This window comes from Tetrao urogallus (assembly GCF_951394365.1).
Source record: "Tetrao urogallus genome assembly, chromosome: 5".
NCBI classification, from domain to species: Eukaryota; Metazoa; Chordata; class Aves; order Galliformes; family Phasianidae; genus Tetrao; species Tetrao urogallus.
In genome coordinates this window covers 44,038,987-44,047,951 of record NC_136818.1, presented here as the reverse complement: position 1 = coordinate 44,047,951, position 8,965 = coordinate 44,038,987, and positions in this window count along the sequence as shown.

The window sequence follows — 8,965 nt, the reverse complement described above, 5'->3', positions numbered from 1 at the left end:
CAGTGGCAGCCAGTGAGGCCTGACTGTTCATTATACAGCCATAAAAGTCCTGATAAAGGAAAAATGGGAACTTGTCTGATGCAAGATGCAGGGCAAGTATCTAACAGTAAGTCAGAGGTACTTAAAAGTATAACTGCTAAAGGGCAAGGACTGCACCATCAGGTTCTACCTATACAATCACCAGGAGACTAAAATAGATTATGAGGTCTTGCCTATCATCAATAACCAAGAGAAGTTTATTTCTTGAATCTACTGTTTGTTTTTTTCTTCCATCAAGTAAAAGAACATGAACCTAGCTGTATGTTACACGTCTATTCTACTGCAGTTACTGCTTCCTCCAGTGTCTTACTACAATACATTTGCTCTCTTCCACTGTTGAAGAAGTTTTGGTGGGATTTTCCTTCCAGGTGTAAACTTTTGCCTAGGTAGCCTTGGTTTTCCACAGCTTTACTTCCTTTGTGGCCCTTTTAAAGCTACTCAGTGTGGATGTAAAAAGCAACAAGCATGAAGACTCTCAATAAAAGAGAAGTTAGCTTTATCTGCAGCAGGGGCTTTCCAAGGTACAAAGAATTCAGACATCCTCCTGCCTGTTAGGACAGCAGACAACTCTAAGCCAAACATTTACAATTATGTGTGATGTTAAAAATAACTTCTGTTCCAGCTGAAGTTAATGCATGATTAGCAGCACCTGAAGAAGGCATACTTTTAATTGGTGGACTATGCCTTTGTGATTACTTTGTAGGTAGTGCTTGGTGCAGTGATCAGGATCAAACATTCCCTGGCTAATAATGTAAGAGGTGGCAACCATGAATCTTGGCAGCAGCCAAGGAGGGCTGTATGAGCACACAGCACGGCACTGCCAGGAAACCGTGTTCTGGTCAAAACCAGGGTGCTCATGGATACTTTTCTATTTTAACTGTTGCTGTCAACCCGACTTAATGCCAACTATGACAACTTTGTCTCTCCCATGAAAACTGGGATCAGAATCTTTTCACCCATTTAAAAGAAGAAAAAGATTTACGGTGAAAATGCACCAGCACAGAAGCTCGGCTAGCATAAACAAACCTGGTTGTATAGGTACACCCACCTCCACTTTCAAAGGATCAGCTACTCTCCCTCCTGTGCCTGCTTTCAGGATTTGTGTTTTGGGATGGTTAATTGTTGAAGAAGAATTCAACTAATTGAGTTGTGGTACATTTAGTTCAATTCTAAGTGAGACAGGATTTTCTGGTGTTCTACAACACTAATGTGCCTGTAATCCATGGCAAATTTTGTCTGCTTTAGCACATAGTGTTCACTTTCTTGGCTTTTGCTCTGAAAAGTTCATCTTCTGCTTTAAAAAATAAGTTGATTAGTACTTAGCAATTCAGTTCATTTTTCTTCCATGGTGTGAATAAGAAAGTTAAAGAGAAAACAGATGCTTGAAAGTTCACATAACTGATTTGATGTGTTTCAACACACATACTGAGATCACAAACACGATATGGCAAGATTTGGTCTGTAGAGAGAAGAGATCTCCAAAAAGAAAAAAAAAAAAGTGGTGTAGATCAAGTAGCACTTCTAGTTAAAGGTCCTTCCTTATTCTTTTCTGTATTCTTTGCTGGAGGAGAATTTTCATAAGCAGTTCATTCTCTCTACATTTGAGGCCTCCATTTCTTGCATATGGTCTTGACATTTATTGGAGACTGATTATTTCAAATGATTGAAAGTGAACACTATTATTTAATGACAAAGACTGTTTGAAAAGAAAAACAGCATTACATTCATACATCTTTTTCCTTTCCTCATAATAAATTGCAATTGGAACTGGTTGGGATATTTCAATAAAATTTTCCTTTCTTTTCGTGATTAAATATCATCCTGAATATTGGATCAATGTAACTGTGTAAACTGAATAAATAATTTTCAATCTGAAGATGAACCCAGTATAATTAAATATTCTAAAGATTTTTTTCTTGGCAATCTGCAGTAGTTCTAAAAATTTCAATAGCACATCGTTTGTCATAAATTCTCAGACTGACATATAGGCATTGGCGCTGCCTGTCAAACTGAGATCAACATAGCATGGGGTGACATAACTCACAGTGATAGAATGAGGTTTATTGGAAATTTCTGCTAAATAAAGCACGTATCTAGATAATTCACTCTTTAAAAAGCATCGAGTGCTAGCAAAGAAAAGTAGTTACCAGTTTTGAAGTACAGTGGCTCAACAGATATTTGGTCATTTTGGAACTATCAGTTAGGCATTGAAACTCAGTGGAAGAAAAATGGCACTGGCAGTGACTACTTCAGATAGATGGGGCAGGGCTCTCTCCTTTGCTGCGGATGCCACAGGGCTGATGCAGACCAGGCCAGCAGCCAAGCACAGGGTAATCCCTGCAAGGCAGGGCCAGCCTGCATACATCTCTCTCTTCAACTTTTATGGCTGACACAGCACTCTTGACCAGGGACTTACTGCATGAACATCTGTTGCTGATATCTTTGGGTCCTGTGTACATAATATATATGTACACACAGAGATCATTTTCCAACTTTAAAACCTGGAGTCTGAATTCAGGGAGTTGCATGGCTGTACGTTCATGCTGGTCTTGTAATCAACAGTGTAGGGAACTGGGATAAGAAGCTTTAGGCTTCTAATTTTTTCATTTCTTATTGCAAATGAGCTGGGTACGGAGTAAGCAAAATTGCTTATTAACAGGTTATCTTCAGGTCTGCTGCATTTTTGCTTATTTCTCAGATCTTTATGCAGTACAGTTTGTCACTGGCATGTTTGGACTTTTCAGTTTTTCATCTGATGCAGGTGAAGGGAAAAAGGGGACCATTGTGAGGACTGAAACAGCCCTTAATTCCTGCTCTGCCTGCAGAAGCAACCAGATCTTGGCAAAGAAAGTGGGAAGTCACCTCTAACTCCAGGACTTCTTTGGGAAGCTATGCTTTGTATGGTGTAAAATATAAAAGCTGGATGGAACAGACTGCTCAGATAAGCACCTTCAAACCAGCATTGGCGCATGAATAATGAGCAGGGTGGTTTCTATTCTGCCTGTCCAGTTTCATCTATGTGGAATAGATACATTCTGTTACAACTGAGCGTACTGTCCTGTCTAGCTGCACCAGGCTGCCCATTGACTCGTCAACTTGATGTAGCTGTGAAGCATTTTGAAATGCAAAATTTCCTTTGTTTCACTGTAGTTGCATGTGCATCAGGATTGCAAAAGATCCCTTTTTCCTCTGAAAAAAGAGAACAAGACTAAATTCTCCGAAAGGCTTAGCTCATTAACTTAATGGAGTAACACTGGCGCCGGTGTTTTTTATTTCAAAGGGAGCAACAATTCAGGAGACTTCTATGGGACCTCACTATAATTACATCAATACAGAAATTTCTGAACGTTCTTCAGACTGCATGATGATGCTGCAAAAGGCTGAAAGCTAAATGTCAGCTGATAGACAAAATAAATGTATTTCTGCAGTCACTTGGGTCTAATTTGTCTGCCCCCTCCAGTCCCCTCCATTTGTATTATTTATAGGCTGTGGAGCACCGGAGTTGCCTGGAGGTTCCATCAGCCACTTGTCCTGCCCGCCTCTGTGCTGGGGATCACCTTGGACAGATGACTGAGTGCTATCAGCCTGCTGCTGGCATTCAGATTTGTATTTTTTTTTCTACAGCCATCAAAAAGAATAATGGCGCAACTGAAGAGAGGAATGTTTTGTAATGGTGTGATATGGAAACAGAGCTTTGTAAGGGCCCTGCTGTTTTTTTTTTCTACATGCATGCCTTTGAATGAGGGACAGGGGTATTGTCCTGGCAATGCACTTTTTTGTTGTCGGTGGGTTTTTTGTTTTACTGCAGTTTTTTTTAAGTGATGTATGGTTAACGCTGTGTCCATAAGTTTAATAAAATTAGAGACAATTCTGTTCAGCGTGAGAAACTCCCAGCTTTCCCCCATCCAGGTCGTACCAAGGTACTCCAAATGATGGCCAGATAGCCAGTACTGGGAAAAACAAACGACGCTGTATTTCCATAGAGCATGCTGTACCCCCACCACAGTTCGGACAGGCTCTGCTGCCATCTCGATGAGCAACAACCCCTGCTTCTCTGCGGCTGTTCTCCGATGGGCTGTGGGGCGTCCCCTAGGAAACACACCACCAACCGCCCACGGTGGCTGATCCCGCACCTCGCCGGGCTTCTGAACGGCCACTCAGAACCGCCACCCGGCAGCATCACACCGCAGAACGCGAACGCGCAGCCCGCCGCGCCGCCCCGCCCCTTCCGCCGCCCTGGCGCGCCGCTTCCTGCCGGGGATGGGGTGGCTGCGGGGGCCGCCGCCGCCGAAGGGAGGCAGGGCGGACAGGAGGCGCTGCCGCCCCGGTGCTGGGTGCTGCGGCACGGCCGCTCGGCGCCGCTGAGGTGAGGCGGAGCGCGGCAGTGGTGGTGGGGCCGTGGGAGGAGGAGGCTCCGCGGCGGTCTTCGCATCGCCTGCCTCGGGACTCGCGTCGTCCGTGGGTGCCGGAGCCCGTCCGGCCGCGGGGGCGCGTCCCCGGTACCGGGCTGCCGTGCGGCCGTGGAAGGCGGCGGGCAGCGCTCGCGGGCTGCGCGGCGGCGGAAAGGCTGCGCGGCGGGCGGGCTGCTCCCGGCGGGGGCCTGCGGTACGGGGCTCCGAGGACGCGGGGCTCGGGAAGGTGTTGTGCCGGTAGAGCCCCTCGCGGAGTGGCGGGCGGCAGCGCCGGGAGGATTTTGGAGGGGTTAAGGCCGTGAGCTGAGAAAGTTGCGGTTGTGCTACTGTCATCCATCCCGGGGAGTGCGTTGGGTGGCTGTCTCTGCTCAGGTACTGCTGGGGCTGCTCATCTTTGAAAATCCAGTGAGTTTGGGACGCGAGAGCAGTGCTTACACATGAAGGAAATGATCTGTAGGCTTGGAACAAGCAAAAATGTGAAATCGTCATGTTTTACATGGTGGTCTTTTTGCTGCGTGTTCCCCAGAAGCGCAGTTAGAAGCCCAGCGTGGCCTGGGAGCTGCCATCCGTCAGGCTCTGAACCACCACTGCTCCTCGCATGCAGCTCGGTGATGCACCCACAGACGGCTGAGGGCTGTGAGGCTGTGAGCTGTGCTGCCTTATACGTGATACTCACAGCTTCCCAAAGCTTCTGATTTCTTGCGTGTCTTAATGCGTTTAAAGTGAGGAGGACTCCAATATTCATTGGAGTAGGGAGATCAGTTTGTCAGTGGTTGTCGAGAGTAAGAGCAAACATGGCTCCACTACAAATACTCTTCTGATGTTAATGCGGATAGCAGGATTGTTTCTGTATTCCACAGTTTTTACACAAAAATGAGGTGTGAGAAGAAAAGAAAAAGAGATTAAAAAGGGGAAAGCAGCAAATCTGAGTTGTTGTTCTCTGAGGAGCTGGATGTGGGATTTTTTGAAATTGGTAAAAAAAATCCTTGATATATGATATTTAGCATGTGAAATGTTCAAGGTTTTGTATGAGGTCTTGTCATGAAATACTGTGAGTTACACTCTAAGATAAGTGAAGTGGGGGAGTGCTCAATCAGTTGCTTTGAAAGTTGCTTGTATGTGCCATGAATGATTGTGGTAGGATAGAAAAACGTTTTGTGAGCTGGTTAGCAGATCAGGAGTGGAGATGCTGTCAGTGTTCGCTTGAGTGTAGTACAGCCATTTGGTTTAATGAGGTGCGGCACTCGAGGAGCTGTATGTATTCTATTCAGCTGCTGAGCTGTGTAATCGCACTTAGTGGTTCTCAAGACAAATGAGTTTAGCTTCCAGGATCGTGTGTAATAGCTGCTGTCAGTTTTGCACGGAGGCATTCCATCAGAAGGGCTCTTTAAGCATATGGAGCTAATCTTTGCTTTTACTGTGTCAGTTCTTTATTTTCCACCATGCAGCGCTTTCACCGAACCATTCTTGAAAAGCAAATCTTCCTTGATGATCTGAGGCTTACAGTAAGCCGAACAGGTGTTACTTTGTGGGACTTTGTATCTTACTTTTGTGAGTTGCACGGAGACCTCTCTCAGACCAGTTGTAATGCTGCCCATAAGGTCGCTTAGTAGAAATGTTTACGGAGCAACTCTGACAGCAACATCACTCAGTAAAACTGAAAGCAGGATTTACGGGAGCATTTCTGCGTGAGAAGTTACTGTGGGCTCACTTCAGGAAGTCTATCCCATTTCTCAACCTCAAAGTGCTCAGGGTTTTCAAAAAGAGCCAGGGATGAGCAGCAGCCACAGAATATGAAACTGCTGTTGTGTGACAAGGGAGTGGTTCTCCATATTCTTCTTCCAGCACAGCAGTGCTGACTGAGCTGGACAGCTGGCTCAGCACTCGCTACTTTGCGTGGCTTTTCTGTGCAGCAGCAGAGTCCATGTCATGCCTGCATTGCACACTAGCAGATGTTGCATGGAAATCTTTTCTCCCAAAATGTGAGATGTGGTGCTCCTCAGCCAGCTGAGTCAGTGAGGGGGGCTGAGCTGGAATTACCTACATTCAGACTTCAGCTTGAAAACTATTGCGAAGAAATATAGGTTGTATCCCTTGAGAACTGATCGTTCTTCAGTCACCTTCCTAGAATTCTTCTCAAGGATGGCAAGAATTGAAACTAGCTGGAAATAACAATCAAAAAGTGTGACAGCAAGGGGTCACAGGCTGCCCAGCACACAGGGCAGCACAGTGATGGTGGCTCTGCACAGTGAACCCACAGCACCCTGCTGAGCCTGCTGTGGGCACTGCCACCTTCTCCCTTAACCCTTCTGCTGTGAAGCTGGTGTATGTGATCTGCATCTCCGTATCAGGTCTGTTGCCTCATGTTAGTGTAATGATACTGCTACTGTCTCTCAACTGTAGCAGGAACTTTCCACCTTTGTACCTCAGTACAGTGACTCATTGTGTGCTGGAGAAGTTATGGGCTTAGTGGTTGACTAAAGGTAATTTAGTGCAGAAAAACATGCTAGAACTGCGGGTAATAATTCTGAGATAGATGAATTTTCTGTATCTGAATGTGCACCTGTTCCTCCTGCAGTAGTTCGCATTCAGTTGTGTTCATGCTGTTAATTGAAAGACTGGAGAAGGAAAAGGGGAAATAGAACACATGATATGTGCTGCTTATGTGCTGACTAAATATAAAGTCAACAGTAACAGGAAAGTAATCAACCAGCTCACTGCAGACATTGCTGATGTCAGGAGAAAAGTATATTTTGCCCTCTGACACTTAAGTCTGCGCTTGCTTAATGTTATTCATGTGTTCCTTTGTTTGTTTTTGGAGATAAAAACCAGTAATGTAGGAGGCTCTTGGTGCTGCTTTCTTCCAAAAGGTACGTACAGTCATCTGGGTGACTCTTCTGTTACATTGGTTGGTTACACAGCCTGGGCTGCTGGTGTTGGACTTCAGTGCAGACTCCATGTATGTATGCTTCATAATATTTCCCAGTTAATAGTGGGATATAAGAATTCACATAAAAGTTATAGGAAAAAAATGAGGTTTTAAATTATTCTACGTATATAGAATATTTCTGTTTCTGTCTTTTAAGCTAGCATTTTTCTTAAGCCTAGAAAATGAACATTTTGGCATAGAGATCTGTGCTGTGTTCCAGGTGCTAAGATTATTAGGAAAATGTGCTTTTTACTGTGTAAAACATGAAAGTGGCATTGAGTACATAGTTCAAAGGAGAGTACAGTGTCTGAGTTTAAGGAAAATATCATCAAAGGTGGTTTTAATCGCTGCTGTTCCAATGAAGTTAGCTATGAGTTGTGTGGGATGGTTAACTTAGTGTTTTAGCGCTGTCTTTTCCAGCTGGCTAAATATTTTCTCTTAGGCAGTATTTGAAAACAGGAGCAGGTGCTATCAGGTGCATCATAGGTTGATACAGACTTTCTCCCTGGACTGCCCAGTCAGTAATGACCTTTGGTGCTTTGGGGTACGCTTACTCAGTGTTGTGAGGTCACGTTTATTGCATGCCATGCAAGGGCTGATTTCTATTAATTAATTATTTCATTCATTTATTTAAATTTCTGAAATGCTATATGAAGAAACACTGAGTGTTGAGATTCTTTTACCGAAGGAATAAAATTCTTGCTGGGGTGAAGAGAGTTTCCTGAACTTGCCCTCAGAAAGTGCTTTGATTAGAAGGCAGGTCAGTAAGTTGAGTGTGTTTATGGTGAGTCTAAATTCACCGCTTTTGGAACATGTGTAATGATCACAGTCTTATAAAAGCACAGATTGACGTGTGGGTGTACTTTATCTGTACTTCTGAATAAAGAAAGCTGGAAATTCCAGTGAGCAACTCTTTTTTTTCTTTTTAGTGGAGTAAGTTTTTTTTTTTTAAAGTATATAAAAAGATCAATTAACCATTCATTAATTACAGATTGTTACTTGTTTTATAATGGCTATATTGATACAGCTGCTTTGAGCAAGATCTTCAATAGTATTAAGGTAACAAATGATCAACTCTACTCTTACATGGAGAAGGAAGAATATAGTAGATGTGGAGACGAGTAATGGTTTGTGGATGTTCTGGCAACTGTTTAATTCAAGATGTTAAAGGTTATATATGTATTGACTGTACGTGGCCTTCTGAGAAATAAAATCTGTGTGTAATGTACGTGCTGTTTATATACTATCACTTCCACAGGGAATATTTTAAGAAGTACCACTCCCTTGGGCCTTTAAAAGGGCAACGTTGAATTGTGCTGCCGTTTTTCAGCTGAACTACTTCTTTTGCTCTACTGAGAAGTGTTAATGGACAGAGTCTTTTCTGATACAGAAGAAAGTGGTGCATGGTGCTGTTAGATTTGCAGTGAAAGAAGTTGCACTCAGTCATTATAGGTGCTGCTTCTGATGATAGGCATGGTACATTTTTAAAAAGAAAAGGTGAAGTAAAGCTTGTGTCTGTGTAAGAGCTGAAAACTCTTGAATGCCTGTGTTGGGTTCAGTGCCTATTTACTGTGTACAGGAGCTT